Source organism: Chiloscyllium plagiosum, unplaced genomic scaffold (genome assembly GCF_037043375.1).
Source record: "Chiloscyllium plagiosum isolate Xiang-an unplaced genomic scaffold, Cpla_swu_hap1 HiC_scaffold_1, whole genome shotgun sequence".
In the NCBI taxonomy this organism is placed as follows: Eukaryota; Metazoa; Chordata; class Chondrichthyes; order Orectolobiformes; family Hemiscylliidae; genus Chiloscyllium; species Chiloscyllium plagiosum.
Window position 1 is genome coordinate 26,205,454 of NW_028270139.1, and position 25,773 is coordinate 26,231,226.

Here is a 25,773-nt window from a genome sequence, read left to right on the forward strand (position 1 = left end):
CTGGCATTCTCTCCTGAATGGCGTTGTGGTTCCATCTACAGCAGGACTACAGCAATTCAAGAAGGCAGCTCACCATCACCTTCTCAAGGGCCACCAGGGACAGACAGTAAATGCTGTCTCAGACAGATGCCCAAGTCTCACAAATGAATAAAAATAGCAAAGCTAACGCTCCAATTCAGCTTGCATCAACTGACCCTGGTTTAGCTGATTCCATTAATGAGTCTTCAAGCACTTTATAGAGAAACAGATGTCTGGCCATTTGTTAATACAGTTGCCTGATGATCTGTTTTTTAATGTCTGCATTGTTGTTTGGACAAGAGATCTAATGTTGGGTAAAACTTTTGTTACTGAACAATTGAATGGCCATACCTGATTAGCACATTTCTAAGTGAATAAGAGCAATAGCTTTTATTCAAGTCCCTTTCTGAATAGTTGCTTTTTTTCACAAACACTTCCAGCCTTGAGTTTGTTATTATATAGCTTAGTGTCCTCCACATAGTGCAGACTGAATTGAAAGGGTGGAGGCAATGAAGTGGCAAGGGAGATATGAGGGGGCATGATAGGAATTTGGGTGATATGAAGAGACATCAATAGGGTATGGCGAGTCAGGGAATTTGAAGCGTGAGGGCCATAGAGCTGAACCGCCTTTACTACAACTGGTCCAAAGTTCCAGACAAACAGGTTGGACCTTCTTACCAGGATCCAAATTATTCCCAGTGTCAGAAGGCCCAATGTGATTATGACTCCACTTTCCTAGAGTGAAAATGGTTCCTGAAGAAGGGCTAATGCCCGAAACGTCGATTCTCCTGTTCCCGAGATGCTGCCTGACCTGCTGCGCTTTTCCAGCAACACATTTCCATATCTGAAAATGGGTTGTGCATGACTTACTTATATGGAGGCAGATGTGTCAAGTTGGAAAATTTCCTGTCTTGGACTTCCTGCCTGGTTCGTGAAAATCCATCTCCACAGCTCAAAATCAAAACAACAAAATGGCTGTGAAGCAATTTGAGGGACGTACCGAGAATAGCTAAGGTGTTATGTATGTGTAAACTCTTTGTTACATTGTTAAGCTGTACTGTGTACATAAACAATCCTCTTATTACCCCCCACTAAGGTTTCTTTAATTCCATTATATGATAATCCAAAAGGTGTGCAGAACAGGTGAATTGGCCATGCTAAATTGCCCAAAGTGCTAGGTGCATTAGTCAGAAGGGGATGGGTCTGGCTGGGTTGCTCTTTGGAGGGTCGGTGTGGACTGGTTGGGTTGAAGGGCCTGTTTCAAAAAATAAAGCAGGTATAGCTCAGTGGTAGAGCATTACCCAGGTAATTATAGGCCAGTGAGCCTTACTTCTGTTGTAGGAAAGCTTTTGGAAAGGATTATAAGAGATAAGATTTATAATCATCTAGTAAGCAACAATTTGATTTCAGATAGTCAACATGGTTTCGTCAAGGGCAGGTCATGTCTCACAAACCTCATTGAGTTTTTTGAGAAGGTGACCAAGCATGAAGATGAGGGTAGGGCAGTTGACGTGGTATACATGGACTTCAGTAAAGCCTTTGATAAGGTTCCACATGGTAGGCTGTTGGAGAAATTGCAGAGACATGGGATTGAGGGTGATTTAGCAGTTTGGATTAGAAACTGACTTTCTGAAAGAAGGCAGCGAGTGGTGGTTGATGGAAAATATTCAGCCTGGAGTCCAGTTACTAGTGGTGTGCCACATGGATCTGTTTTGGGATCACTGCTGTTTGTCATTTTTATAAATGACTTAGACGCAGGCATAGGTGGATGGATTAGTAAATTTGCAGATGACACTAAAGTCGGTGGAGTAGTGGACAGTTTGGAAGCATGTTACAGGTTGCAGGGGGACTTGGATAAACTGCAGAATTGGGCTGCGAGGTGGCAAATGGAGTTCAATGCAGCTAAATGTGAGGTGATGCACTTTGGGAAGAATAACAGGAAGGCAGAGTACTGGGTCAATGGAAAGATTCTTGGTTGTGTGGATGTGCAGAGGGATCTTGGAGTCCATGTACATAGATCCCTGAAAGTTTTTCATCAGGTTGATAGTGTTGTTAAGAAGGCATTATGGTGTGTTAGGTTTAATTGGTAGAGGGATTGAGTTCTGGAGCCGCAATATCATGCTGTAACTATACAAAACACTAGTGTGGCCGCACTTGGAATATTGTGTACAGTTCTGGTCGCCATATTTTGGGAAGGATGTAGAAGCATTGGAAAAGGTGCAGAGGAGATTTACCAGGATGTTGCCTAGTCTGGAGGGAACATCATATGATGAAAGGCTGAGAGATTTGGGTCTGTTCTCATTGGAAAGAAGTAGACTAAGAGGGGATTTGATAGAGACATACAAGATGATCAGAGGATTAGAAAGGGTAGACAGTGAAAGTCTTTTATGAAAAATGTGTTGCTTCTTCAAGGATGCCTTCCTTGAAGAAGCTCTCCTCACTTTCTCCTAGTGAAAGTCTTTTTCCTAGGATGATGACGTCAGCTTGTACGAGGGGTCATAACTACAAATTGAGGGGTGATAGATGTCAGAGGCAGGTTCTTTACTCAGAGAGTGGTAAGGGCGTGGAATGCCCTACCTACTAATGTAGTTAACTCAACCACATTAGGGAGATTTAAGCAATCCTTGGATAAGCACATGGATGATGATGGGATAGTGTAGGGGGACGAGCTGAGAATAGTTCACAGGTTGGCGCAACATTGAGGGCCGAAGGGCCTATTCTGTGCTGTATTGTTCTATGTTCTATAGCACCTTTAATGTAATGAAATGTCTCAACCCACTTTCCAGGAGTATTATAAAGCAAAATTTCACACAGGCGCATAAAATGATACTTGAACAACATCTTGGTCATAAAGGTAGTTTTTAAGAAGATTCTTAAAGGTGGAGAGAGAAATGGAGAGGAGAGAGGTCAAAGGGGGGAGTTTCTGAGCTTGTAGCCTTGAAAGCACAGCTGCTACTGGTGGAGCAATTGAAGCCTGGTTTGTTTAAGAGCCCTAAATTAGATAAGTGCTGATATAAGTAAATTTGCGGACGACACTAAGGTTGGTGGAGTTGTGGATAGTGACGAAGGATGTAGTGGGTTGCAGAGAGACATAGATAGGATGCAGAGCTGGGCTGAGAGGTGGCAAATGGAGTTTAATGTGGACAAGTGTGAGGTGATACACTTTGGACGGAGTAATCAGAATGCAAAGTACTGGGTTAATGGTAAGATTCTTGGGAGTGCAGATGAGCAGAGAGATCTCGGTGTCCATGTACACAGATCCCTGAAAGTTGCCACCCAGATTGACAGAGTTGTTAAGAAGGCATACAGTGTTTTGGCCTTTATTAATAGTTGGATTGAGTTCCGGAACCAGGAGGTTATGCTGCAGCTGTTCAAAGCTCTGGTATGGCCACACTTGGAGTATTGTGTACCACTCACCGCATTATAAGAAGGATGTGGAAGCTTTGGAAAGGGTGCAGAGGAGATTTACTGGGATGTTGCCTGGTATGGAAGGAATGTCTTACGAAGAAAGGCTGAGGGCCTTGAGGCTGTTCTCGTTAGAGAGAAGAAGGTTGAGAGGTGACTTAATAGAGACATACAAGATAATCAGAGGGTTAGATAGGGTGGACAGGGAGAGCCTTTTTCTAAGTATGGGGACAGCAAACATGAGGGGACACAACTTTAAAGTGAGGGGAGATAGGTATTAGATAGATGTCAGAGGTAGTTTCTTTACTCAGAGAGTAGTAAGGGTATGGAATGCTTTGCCTGCATTGGTAGTAGATTTGCCAAGTTTAAGTGCATTTAAGTCGTCATTGGACAGGCATATGGACGTACATGGAATAGTGTAGGTGGGATGGGCTTCAGATTAGTATGACAGGGCGGTGCAACATTGAGGGCCGAAGAGCCTGTACTGTGTTGTAATGTTCTATGTTCTATGTTCTAAGTGATCCAGGATGGTTGTGGGCCTAGAAGGGGCTTTCCTGCCATTAGGCCATGGCAGGATTTGCAAGCAAGGAAGAGAATTTTAAAATCAAAGCGTTTTATGATCTCCTGAACTTAATCTGTTGATTCTGTGCACACTACCTGAGTGTCAGGATTGTGTGAGGTGACTCATTAGTTCCAATTTGAGTCTCTTGGGATTGAGGCAGTACTCATTTCATGGGATCTTTTTCTCCTTAATAAAATACAGATAAAGGGAAATTCTTAATGGGAACCTGGTTATATCCTGAAATAAGGATGGGGCAAATGACAGGTCCCCAGCAAATGTCACAGCAGCACAAGTTTGCAGCAGCAATTAATCTAAAGCAGAATCATGTCATAAAATCCTGTGCATCTTACCAATCCAGTTAAATTGCTCACTGCATTTTGCTTTAGTCCCAAGAATACTCTCTTTTATAGCAGTAAGAAATAAGAGGGGTACTTATTAAGATGGAAATGATGGAACATACAGTGTGGAACATAGCCATGTCATTATGCACATATCACCAAACCGAAAATGAATGAGTGCTTCTCCCAACTGCCAGGCATGAAGGCAGACAATGGACAAGTGCCAAATTAGATGAACTTAGGCTCAGTGCAACTGCAGTCAGGAAGCTTAGTCCCATTCAGGATAACACAGTTGACATAATCAGCAGATATATTGCAGCATTTCACCAAGGCACTACTAGTTGGTGCATATGTGACCTTTACAGTCAGCCAGAGGAATGCTTGCTTGTCCAGGTGTACAATGTTCTCTTAAAGATGGATAACCACTGTGAGGTGAGTTGTCAGATGCACCATATGATGTGGTAAGTAATTAACATGATGGATTTTGTAAGATAGGGCAAGAAAACTTGTTAGGCCTGTCATCAAAAAAACATTCAAAAACTCAATGTAATTCAGACTTCGCCAAATACATGTAAGATTCAGCTCTTAAAGAATTTGAACTCCGTCAGAGATGATTGAAAGCAGCAATTTTTAAACTGGTATATTTGAATTGTAAGTTTGCATTACATGAACATGATTGGCCTGTTTGTTCACTTTTATTTTTTTGACCTATCATTGCTTTCCCAAGTGGCTCTGTGAACCCAGACAATTAACCATGCAGGCTCCACAGCATGTCCATTGCAGTCCCAGTGTACATTTTCAGTCATTGCACGGAGAGTTGGGAAAGGAGTGCTTGTTTTTAACCAGCCTCATTCAGTAACAGTGAGGCCATTTTTGGTGCCTGTATTGTCAATGTGGCTGAGTTCAGACAATTGAATGAGGAAAGAGACCAGAATGAGAATCCCTATATTCTGTACAGCTGACTTCCAAACATGGCTATGTACTTTCCTCACTGAATGATACAGGTCACTAATGGAAGATCTTTCATTAGAGAAAACAATGGTTATTTGCTTTCATGAGTCTTTCTCACAGGTGATTTTATATTCTAAAATCAGGTCAGCATTCTTATGTATGCTGGATTTGGAACTAGTTTGCTTCAAAGTCCTTTCAACTGATGTGCTCCACAAGAAGAAGCGCTTAAAGTGTATAATTCTCTCAACTAAAGATGCTAATAGTCAATGTTATGTTAGCAAAAAATGGATGGTTCACTATGGCCTTGGCATGCTGTTACTCAGATGCTAATGGATTTATGCCCCCATGTGGTTTGCTATTTCTTTCGAGATAATGTTTACTTAGAGCGAGGATTGACTGAATTACCTAAGTATGTACAATAAAGCAGCAACTGCTACTTATGATAACCACTTAGTATATATTCAAGTATTGTATCTTGAAAGAGTTTGGTTCCCAATGGAGTAAATTGTAATTATGTGAAATAAGAATTTGTTCCATCTCGATTCAGATCATTAATTATATTTGATGAGAAAAATCAATTTCCTATTAACACAATAAAGTACTTAAGTTGCCTTTGGCTCTAGTTTACAAGTGTTGATAACGAAAGACATGGTGTCCTAAAGTTAAAGTTCGTTGGTGACAAGAAAGGTAAGCTAAAATGATAGATCTGTCTTCATATTAAAACTCAAGGAGAAAGATCTTTTTGGACTGGAGTTTATACAAAGATACGAGAATGTGTTGCTGGAAAAGCGCAGCAGGTCAGGCAACATCCAAGTAGAAGGAGAATCGGCGTTTCGGGCATGAGCCCTTCTTCAGGAATGCTTCCTGAAACATTGAAACGTTGAAATGTCGGGCTCATGCCCGAAACGTCGATTCTCCTGCTCCTTGGATGCTGCCTGACCTGCTGCGCTTTTCCAGCAACACATTTTCAGCTCTGATCTCCAGCATCTGCAGTTCTCACTTTCTCCTCCTTTGTACAAAGATAGATGTCTAACATCAGGACCATGATTGAATCATCACTGGCATGGAAGTAAAATGGCTACAAGCTTGTGGTTCTGAAATAGGTGTATTAATTGGATCTGTATTTGTTATTGGATCAACCACAACTATCTTTATCTAGAGAAATATGGAGCTATATGCCACAACAGTTATTTCAAAACTTTTAAATGTGCTTGGTTATGCGATGTACATTTGCCAATAGATCTTTAAAGTTGAAAGTCCTGTATCACAATCTTTATCAGTGGAGCCAAGGTTAGGAAGGAAAAGATTCAATATTTTCTTCAAGCACTCATCACGCGAATGGTTTCAATGAAAAAAAATTGATATAACTGTTCTTTCATCTTAGCAGGTACCTGCCCACTTTTGCCTGTGATGATTCTATGGCTTTGAGAGGTGTATTTTGTCCTTTTTTTTTGAAGAGATGTTTTGCACCACAGGTGCCATGTTATTTCTTCCAAGCCAATAAAGTAAACAGCTTGTGAGGCCCTGAGGATTTTTTTTAAGTTAAACAATAGAAACAGCATGAATGGGTGGTTAGTCTCCCTCAGGTTTTAGTTTAGCTTTCAGTTGTTGAGGGTTTGAAATTGGTTGTGTAAGCTGTTACACATCACTCTTTGCCACAGCAAAAAGCTTGAATTCTGTGTCACAGTCAGGATTTTTTTTGGGTCTTCTTCTCTCCTGGACTGGAGAAATATTGCATGTGAAACAATCTGTTTCTGTGAGTTTCTCATTGCCAAGGATATGTTTATGGGATGTTACTGTTTGGTGGTTAAATAATCTGTTATTCTGTTAAGTTTTTTAAATAGAGTTAAAATTATACCAATTCTTTTTGTGTGTTTGTATTTTAACTAAGAGTCATAGAGCCATAGAGATGTACAGCATGGAAACAGACCCTTCGGTCCAACCCGTCCATGCCGACCAGATATCCCAACCCAATCTAGTCCCACCTGCCAGCACCCAGCCCATATCCATCCAAGCCCTTCCTATTCATATACCCATCCAAATGCCTCTTAAATGTTGCAATAGTACCAGCCTCCACCATTTCCTCTGGCAGCTCATTCCATACACGTACTATCCTCTGTGTGAAAAAGTTGCCCCTTAGGTCTCTTCTATATCTTTCCCCTCTCACCCTAAACCTTTGCCTCTAGTTCTGGATTCCCCGACCCCAGGGAAAAGCTTTGCCTATTTACCCTATCCATGCCCCTCATAATTTTGTAAACCTCTATAAGGTCACCCCTCAGCCTCCGACGGTCCAGGGAAAACTGCCCCAGCCTGTTCAGCCTCTCCCTAGAACAAAGAAACAAAGAACAAAAATAATTTACAGCCCTGGAACAGGCCCTTCGGCCCTCCAAGCCTGAGCCGATCCAAATGTACGGTCTAAACCTGTCGATCAATTCCTAAGCATCTGTATCCCTCTGCTCTCCACCTACTCATGCATTTATCCAGACGCATCTTAAATGAATCTACCATGCCTGCCTCTACCACCTCTGCTGGCAACGCGTTCCAAACGCCCATCACCCTCTGTGTGAAGTACTTGCCACGTGTATCCCCCTTAAATTTTCTACTTCTCACCTAGAAACCGTGACCTCTCATTATTGAATCCTTCACCCTGGGAAAAAGCTTGTCTCTATCCACCCTGTCTATATCCTTCTTGATTTTGTAAACCTCAATCAGGTCCCCCCTCAATCTCCTTTTTTCTAATGAAAACAAACCTAACCTACTCAACCTTTCTTCATAGCTAGCACCTTCCATACCAGGCAACATCCCCGTAAACCTTCTCTGCACCCTCTCCAAAGCGTCCACATCCTTTTGGTAATATGGCGACCAGAACTGTACACAGTATTCTAAATGCGGCCGAACCAATGTCTTGTACAATTTTAACATGACTTGCTAGCTCTTATACTCAATAGCCCATCCAGTGAAGGCACGCATACTATATGCCTTCTTGACCACTCTATCCACCTGTGCAGCAACCTTCAGGGTACAATGGACCTGCACTCCCAGATCTCTCTGCCCATCAACTTTTCCCAAGGCTCTTCCGTTCCTTATATAATTCGCTCTAGAATTAGACTTGCCTAAATTCATCACCTCGCATTTGTCTGAATTGAAAACCATCTACTTTTCCGCCCAACTCTCCAGTCTATCTATATCTTCCTGTATTCTCTGACAGTCCCTTATGCTTTCTGCTACTCCACCAATCTTTGTGTCATCTGCAAACTTGGTGATCATACCAACAGTGCCCTCTTCCAGATCATTTATGTATATTACAAACAACAGTGGCCCCAACACTGACCTCTGTGGAACACCACTGGTCACTTTTCTCCATTTCGAGAAACTCCCTTCAACTACTACTCTCTGTCTCCTGTTGCTCAACCAGTTCTTTATCCACCTAGCTAGAACACCTTGCACACCATATGACTGCACTTTCTCCATTAGTCTACCATGGGGAACCTTATCAAATGCCTTAGTAAAGTCCATGTGTATGACATCAACAGCCCTTCCTTCATCTATCAACTTGGTCACTTCCTCGAAGAACTCTATTAACTTGGTAAGGCACAATCTCCCCCGCACAAAACCATGTTGCCTATCACTGATAAGCCCATTCTTTTCTAAATATAAATAGATCCAATCCCTCAGTACCATCTCCAGCAACTGTCCCACCACTGACATCAGGCTCACTGGTCTGTTTATACCCAGAATATCCTTACTACCCGTCTTGTACAGGGGGACAACATGAGCAACCCTCCAGCCCTCCGGCACCTCACCTGTATTTAAGGATGCCAAAAAGGTATCTGTCAGGGCCCCAGCTATTTCCTCTCTTGCCTCCCTCAGCAACCTGGGATAGATCCCATCCGGTCCTGGGGATTTGTCCACCTTAATAACCTCTAGCCTACCCAACACACCTTCCCTACTTATGTCAACGTGATCCAGACTAATCAAACTTCTATCTCTAATCTCAAGATTCATCATGTTCCTCTCCTCAGTGAACACTGATGCAAAGTAATCATTCAGAATCTCACCCATTCTCTAAGGTTCGACACACAGCCTTCCATAGTTATGCTTTAGTGTACCAATCCTTTCTCTAGTTACCTGCTAGCTTCTTATATAAGAATAAAATGCTTTGGGATTCTCCTTAATTCTGCTTGCTAAAGCTATTTCATGAACACTTTTAGCCCACTTGATTCCTCATTTAAGACTTGTCCTACTCTTCTGATATTCTTCCAGGGCTCGTTCTATTCTTAGCTGCCTAGACCTTATGTATGCTTCTCTTTTCCTCTTGGCTAGTTTTACAATTTCTCCTGTCATCCACGGTTCACGAATCTTGCCCTTCCTATCCTTTGCCTTCACTGGGACATGCCTATCCTGCACTGTCTTTAACGTATCTTTGAAAGCATCCCACATCTCAAATGTGGACTTCCCTTCAAATAGCTGTCTCCAATCCACATTTCTGAGCTCCTGTCTAATTTTGATATAATTGGCCTTGGTCCAGTTTAATACTTTACCCTTAGGACCACTCTCTTCTTTACCTACGAGTATCCTAAAACTTACAGAATTGTGGTCATTGTTCCCAAAGAAATCCCCCACCTCAACTTCTAGTACCTGTCCTGGCTCGTTCCTCAGTACCAGGTCCAATATGGCCCCTTCCCTCATCGGACTATTGACCTACTGCTCTAGAAAACTCTCCTGGATGGTTCTTACAAAGTCCACCCCATCCAGACCTCTGACATTAAGTGTATCCCAGTCAATGTTGGGAAAATTAAAATCTCCCAACACCACTACCCTATTGCCTCTACATCTTTCCATAATCTGTTTACCTATTTGTTCTTCTACCTCATGCTCACTGTTGGGAGGCCTGTAATACAGCCCCAACAGTGTGACTCCACCCTTCTTATTTCTCAGTTCCACCCATAATGCCTCACTGCCCAAGTCCTCCATTGTATGCTCCTTCAGCACAGCCGTGATATCGTTCTTGACCAGCAATGCAACTCCACCCACCCTTTTACTTCCCTCCCTGTCCTGTCTGAAGCGTCTATATCCTGGAACATTTAATTGCCAATCATCATGCCCTTCCTTCAACCAAATCTCTGTGATTGCAATAACATCATACTCCCAGGCACCAATCCAAGCCCTAAGTTCATGTGCCTTACACACTATACTCCTTCCATTAAAGTAGGTGCATTTCATGCCACCAGTTTTTTTGCGCTCATCTGCTCTCTGCCTTCTCTTCCCCTTATTAATGCTATCTTCATAATTCTTACAGTCTCCAGTCTCCACCTCGTTGCCTACTTGTTTTCTTGTCTGGTTCCCATCCCCCTGCCATATTAGTTTAAAACCTCTCCAATAGCAGTAGCAAAAACTCCTCCAAAGACATCGGTTCAGGTCTGGTTCAGATGTAGACTGTCCATTTGTAATCGTCCCACCTTCCCCAGAACCGGTTCCACTGTCCAACAAATCTGAACCCCTCCCTTCTACACCGTCTCTCAAGCCACATGTTGCCTATTTTTTCATTTCAATGCTGACTAGCACACGACACTGGTAGTAATCCTGAGATCACTACCTTTGAGGTCCTCCTCTTTAACTTCTCTCCTAGCTCCCTGAATTCTTCTTTCAGCACCTCATCTCATTTTCTACAAATATCGTTGGTGCCTATATACACCATGACAACTGGGTGTTCACCCTCCCCTTTTAGAATGCTCTGCAGCCGATCGGTGACATCCCTGACCCGAGCACCTGGGAGGCAACATACCATCTGGGAGTCCCTATAGCTCAAAAATGCATTTTGCTTAAAGCCAAGTAGCATGACCAATCGAATTACATCTGGGACACTACATCTTACACTTGTCATTAAATACGATAGAAGTTAGTGTCGAGGCTATCTCCTTGATATGTTTGAAGGGGGTTTGGTCTGATCCATAACATGCCTTTGTGAGCTTCAACTGAGACCTTGCTTTTTATTTAATTTTCCCTTTGTTACCATGCACTTATGATTTCCTTGCATATGACATTACTCCATTCTCTGCCTTTCAGGTCTTTGTTTCCTTACAGTCATTGACAGAGTTCCATATGTCTCTCCTTATTGCTACCGTTTCATGTTGCAAGACATGGGTAGCACAGTCTCAACACTCACCCTGTACAATGCTATGGAAGGTTGGCTAGAATTAAAAAAAACAAAACATGGAACTTTGTTATATTTGGAAATGCCACTAAATGTTTTTCCTTACAGATGGGAACAACTAATACTGTACTTAAACTTTTTAATGAATATTTTACAATTGATATTACTCTAGGGCAGGACTGAGTGTTGAATTAATATTCAACAAAATTATTGTCTGATTATTGTCTGTGCATTGAATACACCCAGTTAATATGAAGGTATAATTAACAATACTTATCAATCATCAACTAGAGTCATAGGGATGTACAGCATGAAAACAGACCCTTTGATCCAGCTCGTCCATGCCAACCAGATATTCTAACCTAATCTAGTCTCATTTGCCAGCATTTGACCCATATCCCTCTAAACCTTTCCTATTCATATACCCATCTCAATGCCTCTTAAATGTTGCAATTGTACCAGCCTCCACCACTTCCTCTGGCAGCTCATTCCACCTTAGTTCCTTTTCATATCTTTCTCCTCACACCCTAAACCTATGCCCTCTAGTTCTGGACTCCCCCACCCCATGGAAAGGACCTTGACTATTTATCTTATCCATGCCCCTCACGATTTTATAAACCTGTATAAGGCCACTTCTCAGCCTCCAATGCTTCAGGGAAAACAGCCCCAGCCTGTTCAGCCTCTTCCTATAATTCAAATCCTCCAACCCTGGCAACTTCCTTGCAAATCTTTTCTGAACCCTTTCAAGTTTCACAACGTCCTTTTGGTAGGAAGGAGACCAGAATTGCATTCAATATTCCAAAGTGTCCTAACCAATGTCCTGTATGACCTCTCAACTCCTATACTCAATGCTTTGACCAATAAAGGAAAGCATACCAAACGCCTTCTTCACTATCCTATCTACCTGCGACTGTACTTTCAAGGAACTATGAGCCTGCACTCCAAGGTCTCTTTGTTCAGCAACATTCCCCAGGATCTTACCATTAAGTGTATAAGTCCTGCTTTGATTTGTTTTTCCAAAATGGAGCCCCTTGCATTTATCTAAATTAAACTCCATCTGCCATTCCTTAGCCCATTGGTCCATCTGATCAAGATCCCGTTGTAATTTGAGGTAGCCTTCTTCACTGTCCACTATACCTCCAGTTGTGATGTAATCTTCAAACTTACTAACTATACCTCTTAAGTTCACATCAAAATCATTTATGTAAATGATGAAAAGAGGTGGTCGACATGGACAAGTTGGACCGAAGGGTCTGTTTCCATGCTGTACATCTCTATGACTGTATGACTCAGCACCAATCCTTGTGGCACATCACTGGCCACAGGCTTCCAGTCTGAAAAACAACCCTCCGCCACCACCCACTATCTTCTACCCTTGAGCCAATCCTGTATCCAAATGGCTAGTTCTCCCTGTATTCCATGCGATCTGACCTTGCTAACCAGTCTCCCATGAGAAACCTTGTCGAGCCCCTTAATGAAGCCCATATAGATCACGTCCACCGCTCTGCCCTCATCAATCCTCTTTGTTACTTTTTCAAAAAACTCAATCAAGTTCGTGAGACATGATTTCCCACACACAAAGCCATGCTAAATATCCCCGATCAGTCCTCGCCTTTCCAAATACAAATAATTTTAACTAAGATTTATTTTAAATGAATGATCAGAAAGATCATTCTGTCCATACTTCCCTTAAGTGCTTGACATAAGGAAGCAACTCCTATTATTCTAATTTTATCTACGTGTTTAGTAAGTACATCTGAAAACATCAAATCACAGCACTGAGTTCAATGGGTTAAGAAGAATTTTGCATTGCTGGGTGGATAATCCAGTAGGGACCACTCAATGCCTGAATTGGTGATATGTGCTCCTAGTGGAAATGTAAGTTTATACAATATATTTTTGCAATTTTGGGCAATTTACCTTCAGACAACACCAGTAATTATAATTCAGTGATTTGTGACCCTAAGTTATGAATTGAATTTGTTTCTATAAACAAAAGAGTAAGGAATAATGTCTTCTTTAAAAATGTTGAGAGAAATGGATAATGTTAATGCATTCTTATTTTGCGTTTGGAATGCAGAATTGATCATATAATTATAAAGGTGCATTCTTATTGCAATATTTCATCGTTGGTGCAGAACGGAAGTGGTTTTGCTTTGATGTTAAACATTGAGGTCGGAACTAATTCTGAAGTGAAGTGCAATGGGACTGCATCCTCCTGAGAGTTTCACTAATGTTTCCTCCAGGTGTCAGGTTAGTCCCTGATGTTAGGGAGTCACATTACATCTACAGTGTGTGCATATCATAGATGCATAATACTGCAGAAGGAGCACCATACACCATAAGATGAACAGGTCTTATGCAGATTTGTAGATATTTATAATAAATCCTCAAACACATAGAGATCTGGATATTCTGAGGAGTGGTAGTCACTGTTGGATTGCCACTCACTCATATTTCTTTACTGGAAGTCCTGAGCTCTGCATTCCTCTGGGAATTCTCATCCCTGTGATGCAGAGCATACCTGAAAGCAACACTTTCAGTGCAAGGGCAAGTCACTCAGGGGTGCTGAGATGCTCAGCCAGGCACTTTGGCAGCTCATATGAAAGGATAAATATAGGAAGGGAGGGGAGTTAGGGTGCCAGCTGAGTGATGGATTGCTGAGGATAGATCAGGAGTTGGGATTGTGTGTCTTGGGGCTAGTGACAGATGTTGGAGGATGTCAGGGATAACTGGGCCAGTGGGGATTGTGGGGGGGGGGGGGGGTGGGGGTTGCAGATGATGGGTGTTGGAGCTAGCATGTGAGTTTGATTTTGTCCCAGGGAATCCTGGGTTGGTCAGTGACAGGAGCTTGAAGGGTAGTGGTGAGTGAGAGATGTGGCTGGAGACTGGGGTTGTGTCACATTCTGGGGAACGGCATGGGTTGTGAAATTATGTTGGGTTGTGCTCAGGGGGAAGATGGTGGTGGGTGAGGGGGTGTTGTATGGTAGGTTAGGGGATCAACCTAATAGTTATCCAGGTGCCAGAGTTGGTTTCTAATCATTGTTTATCTTTTCTTGGGCAACTACTGGGTTTCTCTGAAGGGGAACCTTTCGAGTTGAGTGAATTTTTCAAAGGGTTCCTGATGCTTGAGAATTGCCCATTGGAACCTTAAATTTCCCAGGTAATTTTCACAAAATCAGCTGTGTTTGAGATCCTGTAGAGTTTTGATGCTGAACCCCAGTCTATGCTGTTCCATCAACTATCTGACTCAAAATATCCAGGCCACAGTTTAAATTACTTTGCAATGCAGAAGATCTATATTTTTAGTACAATGTGGCCTGGCGCCAATAAAAGAAGATATTAAAGGTCAAGCTTGCTTCAGATCAAATTAGCCATTATTCATGGAGTTAACCAGACTGATAAATTGTATCATTACAATCCGTGCAGTCATTCCTAGCCTCCTGCTTGAATTACACTTTCTACAGTCAGTAACAGTGCCCACAGTGGAGTCAGTATCCTGCAAAATGTACTGAGGATAAAACATTCTTGCATAGACTACTTTGGGTGTGAAATTTGCAACACTAGAGGGCTCACCTGAAGATTTGCAGTATAAATGGGGGGCGGGGAGAGGGGCATCGCAGGTCTGTGGAGCCTGTGCAATGTAACTCACTTGGAGTGAGTTGTGCTCACTTGTGTATCTCCTCCAGCTGCTCAAAGTCGTTGAATGTGTGTGACCTTTGGGCTGATGCAACATTAGGTTACCAAAATTGATCAAAAGGTTTTCTTTATTAAGGAAAAGACATTTTCCTTATTCAATCGGGCAAGAACAAGCATTGGATGGGCTCTGTCTGAGTTTGTGAAAGAAGCCACTCACCTTTCAGTTCATTACCTTCTCGAATGATGCAGCAGGCTTAATGGGCTGAATAGTGTAGTTCTACTCTTATTTCTTATGATCTTATGAGTTGCTTTAACTTACCTATGTTGTGATGTGTTGTCGGAGGAATTTTGAGTACTTATGCTGACCACAGAAAGACAGAAGATTAAATTCCCCTGCATAAGTTTGGGTGGGATGGCAGTGAATTTATTACATTTCTACCTGGTCTTTAGCATGGCGTTGAATTTAAGGTTGGTAATGGAGGTCTTGCTCATTGGTTTGAAAACTGGTGGGAATGTGCTGTCACTCCTGTGAAATATGCCCAACCAATTTGAGTGCTTGTCAGCATTTGGGCCTTTGTTGGGATTTAGCACCCCAGAGACCGAAATCCCACCTGTCAAGAGCTGCCTGTTGACCAGAAGTTGGTAAGGACACCAGGAGTAGTGTCACTGGTTATGCACTCAGTGTCTCTACCAGCCTTTGCCAGGAATTGTTGTTGGATCCCTGGATATAGGTGAGTAAGGGTTGGGAGTCACAGGGAATGGGGTCTGAGGAGTCAGAGGCAAGAGCAATAGGATAGTTTTCAATGGCCGACCCCTTTCTGATGTGGGGCTCCCTTGATCAGGCACTGAGTCCTCAACAAAGGGATCCCTCCTCCTCCAGTCAGTCACTGAGAAACCCAATACAGTTTGCTGGTCAGCCTTCATGAGGCACAGGAAATCTGTGCAACTTTTATTTAATCTTTGACTCACTATTAAGTTCAAGGAGTTAAGGGTGTCAATTAATGAACTTAACTGACATCTGACCTTGAAAGGGTGAGTTTCATGGACCAAATCCTTAACACGTACTCACAGGAGGTTTGTTTTCCCCTTGCAGGCAAATTGTTGTGCGGTCTCTCCTGTGATTAAGGGGACCAAGTGCCATCTTCCCTGCTGTAACAGCTAGAATTAAATTCTGTCTGTGAAGTGGTAGACAGCAGAAGAAGTGGGAAAATTTTGTGAGGGAGGGTGGAGAAAGAGTCCAGTTCTTAGAAACCCCTACTTGAAGAGGGTGTTCATACAGCACCATTCTTCTGCTGGCAACAACCAAGAGCAGAGCATGAGGAGGTTTCGCTACACAAAGGAGGCATTGTCAGAATTGTGTACCATTCTCACAAAGGCTTGGAGTCCCAAAGCCATGTCAGGACAGCCTCCCCAGAAACTCTGAAAATTACCACTGCTCTTTCTTTGTAACAGGATCCTCCCAGATAGGAGCTGGTGACATCAGCAATCTGTGCTTATATCACTGTGCATAGAAGATCCTGGAAGGTGTAAGAGGGTTTCTACAGAAGGAGAGACAATTTTATCCTTTTCTCCTTGGAGAGGCAAGGCCAAAATGAACCAGATTTAGTAGGATAGCAAGATTCCTGATGCTGCTAGCTATATCAACACAGAGTAAATTACGAGGGTTACCCACTTTGTGAATGTGCAGTTGGTTCATGATGAAACCGAAAGATCTATTGCACAGAATGCCCACTATCCTGACAGCACCTACACTGCTTTCATCCTGTGACAGACAACAATTCTTCCCATCTTTGAACCCTCTGACACAGAATGCCAGCTTGCCAATAAGGAATACATTTTTCAGACATGACTCATGAGCTCCTTCCATCACCCTGCCGCCTAAACCTCTTGTGGGCTGCATACTCAATGAACTGATAATTCTGAGGGCCTAGTTATTACCTCCTGGGAATTGGATGCTAGCTTGGGATGAGAAGGAGGAAGGGGATGAGATTCCATACAGCATGTTCACCTAAATGGACTGGGAGGGCCTGTATTGTCATGCTTTGCTCAAATGAAAAGGGGCTTCTCAAACCCTAACATGAACCTGCATCTCGATACTAACCATTTCAGACTCACAATGACAAAGTCCCATTGGCTAATATCACTTACCTTCAGTTAACAAATGTCCATCAAAATAACAATAAATATAAACAAGAAAATCTGCAACCTTTAGTGCCTATTATGCGTGTGTGTGTGTGTGTGTGTGCGCGCGCGCGCGTTGTGTGTGAGGGCGGGGGTGGGGTCCCCTTGCCTAGCCTTGTCCCGATACAGTGATAACCCTGTGATTGCAATTTAAAGTAACAGTGTGGAAAGAGGCCATTCAGTCCTTTGGGTCAGTATTGATCCTCTGAAGAACATCCCACCCAAAGCCAGCCCCTACCCTATCCACGCATCCCTGAATTTCCCATGGCCAATCTGCCTAACCTTCTCATCTTTGGACTGTGGAGGGAAACTGGAGCATTTGGAGGAAACTCATGCAGACATGAAATGTGCAAATTCCACACAGACAGTTACCCATGGCTGGAATCTAACCCTGGTCTCTGATGCCATGAGGCAGCAGTGCTAACCACTGAGCTACTGTGCCATCCCATTTCAATGGTGGGAGGTACTAATTTTCACTGAAGTCTGCCTTGCAGGATGAATTTGAGCAGCTCTGGGCTTGAGATATTGGATTTGATCTACATTACTTTAGCATGGCCTGGTTGGGCTGAAATACAACAGCAAGCAAACTGTTGGAGAGGCAGTGACAGGAGCATGATGATTGTAATCCTGAAGGCAGACAGCAGGTTAGTGCCTCTCTTGTGTAGCAACACATAAGCAATCCTCATAATCCTATAGAGCACAGATTGCTGGATTGCTGTGAAATCCTGCATACCCTGTTGAGTAGTGCAATCTGCAGCAATGATAGCAGCTTTTTGAGCTTGTGTTGCAGACCTAGTTCTTACAATTATGACATTTTCAAGATTATTACGTTTTGGAACTGTTGCTTTACATTTAGAATAAATGAAGGAATTTATAGTCCTATTTTGCGGTTTGCCTGGTAGTAACATTGAGCGCTTTGAATATTAGAGATCCAAAAGCAGGTTTTGATTGTATTACTGATAAAAGCATAAAGTTGATTCTACTTGAAAACAAGATGCTGAGTTTCCCAAACTTTCAAAAAAGGTGTGCAAGTCACCAGTGTGTTGACAGTTTGTGTTGAAAACTGCCAATTTATATCTTGAATGAAAAAGTTAAGGTCAATGATAAATAATAAACATTTCTCCTTAGATAGAAGTTAAATCACGGAAGTATTATGGCATAGAGGGAGGCCATTTTGCTAGTACTGGCACCTTCATAGAATGGAATCCCTACAGTGTGGAAGCAAGCCATTCAGCCCTTCAAATCCATACCAACCCTCCAAACAGCATCCCACCCAGACCCACCCTCCTACCTTAATCCTGTAACCCTGCATTTCCCACGGCTAACCCACTCAACCTGCACAGTATGGCCAGTTTAGCATGGCCAATCCACCTAACCTACATATCTTTGGAATGTGGGAGCACACAGAGAAAACACACACAAACACAGAGAGAGTGTACAAACTCCACACAGGCAGTCACCCAATGCTGGAATTGAACCCAGGACCCTGGCACTGTGAGGCAGCAGTGCTAACCACTGAGTCACTGTGCTGCCTTAAATGAACATCATTACCTCGTGCGAGTCTCCTGCTTTTTCCTCACTCCCTTAGAAACTATGTTTATCTAAGTAATCATTCAGTGCCCAATGCATGTGTTTCATGCTGTGGAGAAGAGGGCAGTGAAAGCCATTTTTGAGATCAGATTACAGATTTCCCAATAAATCATTAAATATCACAGATGGAGAGAGGCCCTATGTGGTCAGTAGAGAGAAGAAGCAGTCGTTCTACAGCTTCTACAGCTGAACGTCAGAAGGAAACATTGTGTGGTTGAAGAGTTGAGAGATTCATCCATAAGCAGGCTTTGTTACTGGTGATAGATTTAAATCACTCTCTGAAAATGGCGTCAAGCGCTCATTGCTGATTATTTGGCAAAATAATGATGGGGGACCCATTGGAAACTGGGAGAAACTGTGGATTATTTGCTAAAAGGATTATATTTTTGTGGGGAGTGTGATGGATGAAAAGCATAAAAGATGCACATAAATAGACAGTTTTGTTTTATTAATAGTGATTTGTAGTCATTTTGCAAAGTGAAACATTTAAAATGTAAAGTGTTGTATCAGTCATTCAGCTATTTAGTGCATGTTGATATTTCATTAAAAAATGTATCAGTCTCCACAAAATTTGTAATGTACTGTTGTCATGATGACATCTGTCTGCTGCATTCTTATGTCAGGATGTATTTTGATGCAGTGGAAACTGAGATAACCAACAGACAGGTCATTATGGATCAATTTGGCAGTGCTTCCATGGATGTTCCCCCACCATCCCACTTCCACAATGGAAAGGGTGAGTTCGAAACTCTGCATGATTCCTGCTGCCCCAGAGGTGGGATGGTGAGGAAAGCAGGAGGTTCACACTCGCTCCATGTACAGTTTCCACTTGATAGCATCTTTCAGGACGACGATGAAGAACAGGTGGAGAAGCTGCAAAATGTAGACACAACTATCATACAGGGTGATCTTGACAGGCCTGAGTGTTCACGGTTATCCTGTAGACCAGCTGATTGAGGACACTGAGGAGTTAGATCCATAATGGTCCTTTTGTCCTTTCCATCTTCTTTGTGTGTGACTTTCTCCTGCAAGAAGAGGGCACACTGTTAGTGAATGTGTGCCAGTGTGCTTAGACAATGTGACTTCCATTGTCGAATAGATGTAGGTGTGTGGAGAACTGGAGAGGTATACATGCTGCCATAATTGGAAGGTGTGCATGGTTGAGGTATAGTGTAAGGATTTTAGCTGGAGAGCCAGCAGAACCCAATGTCACTTCTTTTCTGGAAGACTCATTGAATTAAGTGCAAATCAAGCAACTGGACAGCAGCCGGCTTTCTTGGGATCATAGACACCTTGGACAGAGGTTCTCCCGACCAAGAACTACAAGCCAATTAAAGCCCACTTGAGAGGTTCCTTCTCCTTCCCAATCTCACATCCATACAACAGGTAGTGCACCTCTGCACAGGGGATTTCCCCAATTTGCCTCCAAGTATATTGACTCTGTTTGCTCTTTGGGCCTCCTGTATGGTGGTTTTATGTCCAATAGTGGCTGAGAACCCTATATATGGGTATTAGTTCCACACCATAGGCTTCATCTAGGAAGTGGTGGGAAGGTGCCACCTGACAACTTCCCCTCTGGTGAAGTGCCTCCCTATCATCAAGCTCTTCATGGAAAAGGGTATTAAATTCTTCTCATTGCAGTTGTGTGCACTCACCTTGATCACTCCAGCGTGAGCATTATCCAGCAGCTTACAGTAGATTGCTACATCTTTCCTTGATAGCAACTTCAAAAAGGTAAGCCACCTCACAGCACATGGTTTTCTTCTAAATTTATTAGTCTGCAGGAATGTGTGAAGGACACTGCACAGAAACAGAGTCTGGGGCTGCACAGGAGTTGCTTGTGGCCATGCCATTACATGGTGGGTAGATTAACTTTGTGCATTATCTACCAAAAGGCCTGGTCCAACATGAATGTGGCTCCTGAACCCTGAAATTGGGGGGAATGAAATTTGGGCCCTATATTCTTCTGCCTTAATATTCTTTGTTTTGGTTTATTTTTCTGTGTTTTGAGACGGTGCCAGAGAGTGGTGAGGCTATACAACATCTTTCACTCTATTTTTGACAATAGATAAATCAAATCAGGAAGGAAAATTATTCAGTGATAGAAAGGAACAAATTGTATTGAGACCCCCAGCAACAGGTGACAATGGTGATGGAAAACAGGAGAGCTGATTCCATTTCATGGTTTGGAGATGCTGGTGTTGGACTGGGGTGTACAAAGTTAAACATCACACAACACCAGGTTATAGTCCAACAGGTTTAATTGGACGCACTAGCTTTCGGAGCGCCACTCCTTCATCAGATGGTTGTCCACCTGATGAAGGAGTGGAACTCCGTGAGTTAGTGCTTCCAGTTAAACCTGTTGGACTATAACCTGTTGTTGTGTGATTTTTAACCCTGATTCCCAATTCCATTTTGATTTAACCCCTTCTCTCTTCCTCGCCTTTGGTGGTGACAAGCTTTTCATGTAAATTAATCAATTGGAAAACACATTATTTACTAGTGGTGGTTAAGAGATGAAAAATACTATGGGTGATTTGGTGATGGGGAGAAAGAAAAGTGTGAGAATAATTCTGGATATATAAAAAATACAAGGGAGCTAAGCAGTTTTCAGGGACATCCAGCAGTAGATGGTAATGGAGGGTGGGCTGGAATGGTTGAATGGAATTATTGGGGAAAAAATTATCTTTGGTGGAAGGAAGGATAATGGGAAGGGGGAGCATACAGACAAAATGATTCCTTAGTTCAGTGTAACCCATAGGCTTTGTTCCATGTATATGCTGTTTTATCATCTATTTATTCTTAGTTTTTCTGCCTGTTTGTAATGACCTAATGCCAGTGGAATAAAGAATGCATGCTTCAAGATCTTTGGATTTTCTGTGCGCTTACATCTATTGTTACAAAATAATTTAATAAAGGAGATGGGTTTACTTTAAAATTGAAATAGGAATCAATTGTTTCCTTAGCCCAAGACCTGGATTTACACATTTTTATAATTTTTGTGAACCTATTCCAGCAAAATCCTTTGCACCTTGAAAAAGTAGCAATACTAAAAAATGTTAATCTTTATTTAGAAGCTCTTTTACTTCAACTTTTTGGTCAAGGGTTTAAAGTACCTAGTTAAGTTGAACCTCTCCAGTTCTTGGATGAAGTCAGAGATGTTCGTTATGATATTGTGAAATTTGAGTTTGAATTTCCTTTAATAAAAACTGTTTGTGTGAAATGATACACACAGCTAACAATTAAACAAATGTGTTCCTGTTTAAAGAGAAAGAACAGAATCCATAGTATTTTACATATTTCCCACTTTCTGCCTAGTGTGATATAGGCGAGTCTGTGCTTTAGACTAGGTTTCTTTGTTCTTTGAATTTTAAAAGAGAAGCAGTGATTGCATTAGCTGTCCTCAGATGACCCAACAGCAACACATGTCAACTATGCACTGTGGAAAATAAACATAGAAAATAGAACATAGAAGAGTACAGCGGAGAACAGGCCCTTCGGTTTTCGATGTTGCGCCAACCTGTGAACTATTCTCCGCTCGTCCCCCTACACTATCCCATCATCATCCATGTGCTAATCCAAGGATTGTTTAAATCTCCCTAATGTGGCAGAGTTAACTACATTGGCAGGCAGGGCACTCCACGCCTTTACCATTCTCTGAGTAAAGAACCTGCCTCTGACATCTGTCTTAAAAGTATCACACCCACCCTCCCAATTTGTAGATATGCCCCCTCCTGCAAGCTGATGTCATCATCCTAGTAAAAAGACTTTCACTGTCTACCCTATCTAATGTCTCTATCAAATCCCCTCCTAGCCTACTTCTTTCCAATAAGAACAGACACAAGTCTCTCAGTCTTTCCTCATAAGACCTTCTCTCCAGACCAGGCAACATCCTGGTAAATCTCCTCTGCACCTTTTCCAATGCTTCCACATCCTTCCTGTAATGGGACGACCAGAGCTGTACACAATATTCCAAGTGTGGCCGCACTAGTGTTTTATATTGTTGCAACATGACATTACGCCTCCAGAACTCAATCCCTCTACCAATAAAACCTAATACACCGTAATGCCTTCTTAACAGCACTATCAACCTGGGTGGCAACTTTCAGCAATCTATGTACATGGACTCCAAGATCCCTCTGCACATCCACACAACTAAGAATCTTTCCATTGACCCAGTACTCTGTCTTCCTGTTATTCTCCAAAAGTGAATCACCTCACATTTAGCTGCATTGAACTCCATTTGCCACCTCGCAGCCCAATTCTGCAGTTTATCCAAGTCCCCCTGTAACCTGTAACGTTCTTCCACACTGTCCACTATTCCACCGACTTTAGTGTCATCTGCAAATTTACTAATCCATCCACCTATGCCTATAAATATCTAAATAATTTATAAAAATGACAAACAGCAGTGGACCTTGTGGCACACCATGAGTAACAGGACTCCAGGCTGAGTATTTTCCATCAACCACTACCCGCTGCCTTCTTTCAGGAAGCCAGTTTCTAATCTAAACTGCTAAATCACCCTCAATCCCATGCCTCAGCATTTTCTCCTGCACATAGTCCTGCTGTATATTTCCACAATATTAATGATTTTGTACCAACTTACATGGAAATTACTTGACATCTCCAACAGGTTAAGAGAAAAAGTTAGTTTTTTTTTTGTTTTAGTTCCTGAATGAGTAGAAATTGCTAGCATGGTCACAATGTCACTTTATCAGCGTCCAGATCAAACGTGTCCTCACTGGAAATGTTAGGTGAAAATGTTATATTTGAAAAGTTTTGTTTTAAACTAAAACCTTTTGTTGTACAAACAGTGAACCATGTCTCCACTTTTCTAAGAGCCTTAAAATGTTAGAAGCACCAACTGAGGTGATTTTCTGACAGAATATGTTTGTATTAATTTAATTTTCCATCAGAAGTAACAGAAGGTTCTTGCACTGCGCAGAGAGACAATGCAGTACATATAAATCTGATTACTGAATGACGACCTTGGCAAATGATTTAATATATGAGCTATCTTGTTGCTTCTATTCATAATTAACAGCTAAATCTATTGCAATCTAGACATAAAAAGTGTAGTGAATACAAAAGTAAACCCCCTGTTTGAATGTATCTAACAAATAACAGCGGGCAGGGGAAAAGGGAATGGCAGAATCATGGTTGGTGTGGTTACTTATGATGTAATTTCAGGGTCATGTGATATTAGGTGAGCTGTGACTGGTGGAATGGAAACACATGTGTAATGTAGAGGTACCAAGAACAGATTGCCTGCAAGACATCTTTAAGCTGGCAGTTGTGAGGACTAACGAGCTCAGTACATCTTTGGTGTCTGAGGATTCAGATCACAATCTGATAGAATAAGCAGCCAGATAAGTGAGTCTCTAATTGGATATGATGTTGAATTAAATCAATCTTTACTTTCCTGATGTATTTGTTTGTGACTGCATGCATTTAATATTTTAACACGTAATCTAGTGGAGAACACTTTTTTCTGTTTTCTAGCCTTGATGATTGACTTTTGTTGTGTTGTAAATAATCAGTATTTAATTGTTCAGTATTTTAAAAAAATTAACGAATATGAATTCAGTGTCTTCTTTTTCCACTGAACCTTTACTTTATTTTACTGTCTTTGTCTTCTTGCTATTGTGGAATTGTGGGCCAAGATATTTATGCATCCTTCTTTTGTTTACTGTTTTTGGGTGTGAACACTTCAGTCTTATGAATTCTGCTGCCTTAGGGCAAATAGCTAAGTGCAATTTTATATTATAGTCTGATTGTTTGTTTATTGCTAAGGTATTAGTGTACAGTTATTTTTATTTGATGCTGCATGTAAAACCTCTGTCACTACACCTTCATTTATCTGAAAATTGCCACTGGAGGACTGTGCAGTATAGGAAATTGCCCCACCCTTCCCTTTGTGTCCCCATCTTCTGAGTGATATCACTAAATTTACTTTCGCCTATTTCTCTTCAAAGGTACATTTTTAAAGTCAATGATAAATTCATAGTACATTTTTATATGTAAATAAATTCTCAGTATTCTCATGGACAAAATGTAGCTTTGTTGTGCATTGAGTAATTATGAACTGTTGTATTATATCACATTTCACATTGCTTTTGATAAATAGGAACAATGATGTCAAAAACAAGACCAAGATTTGTGATTATGTGTGGATTTGCAAAATTTGCAGTTTAACTTTATCTGATTTTTGCAAGTTTGTTTTGTGTGCAGTATCCCAGACAAAGTTTTGGAAGATATTTAACACTGTGTGACTGAAATAGTCTAAACTGCAAAGGATTGATTAAAATCAATGCAGCCAGTGTGGTGTGGCTGCTGATTAGCAATTTTGCCAATGAAGGGCATATATTGTTAATGGTATGATTGGCTTATTACAGTAATGGACAGTAGCAATCTGTTTACTCTGGTGTATTGTGGGTAATAATGCAGGTTGCATATAATGTTTTAGCGGATCAGTGACCATAATGTTTGAACTGGAAATTTCCCCAATTAGTTATGTATAGGCATATCAGCTCCTAAATACAACTTGTGGTGCTGATGCATGAGAAATCTTGTAAAGAGACAAAGAGGGAAACAAAGAAAATCATTTAAATTTTGTCGCTGGTGTATTAATGATGGTTCTTAATTTGTTTATTATTGTGCTAACAAGAGAGTGGTAGCATTTGCAAAGGCAGTGCTAAAAGTAAAGATAATCGATAATGTTAAAGCTACAGCAAGCTGAAGCGAATCCTCATTTGTTTTGCATTGGAGGCAAGAATTAAAGTATTGACATTTGTTTTTAATTTGGAGAACTGGCTTCTGTTTTTATTTATTTTCTGAATGTGCATTTTGTATGAATTTGAAAATAACAACATTTGATAAAGAATTACTGAAGTTCAGCATTTTTGAAACTCATGCAACCCCTGTGCAAGATG

General features: G+C 41.6%; 1 protein-coding gene across 27 annotated transcripts in view; it reads left to right on the forward strand.

Annotated features, from left to right (window-relative positions):
• ank2b (ankyrin 2b, neuronal) overlaps nt 1-25,773 on the forward strand; it is an 877,032-nt gene that overhangs the window by 110,477 nt on the left and 740,782 nt on the right. Inside the window, exon 1 of one of the 27 annotated variants that reach the window (XM_087983084.1) lies at nt 24,132-24,214. The exons of 25 other annotated variants lie outside the window; for them this stretch is intronic. The gene's annotated coding sequence lies outside the window, so the exon portion shown is untranslated. Of the gene's footprint in view, nt 1-24,131; nt 24,215-25,773 lie in introns of those variants that run through there. One more of the 27 variants, XM_087983520.1, reaches the window with a different exon arrangement.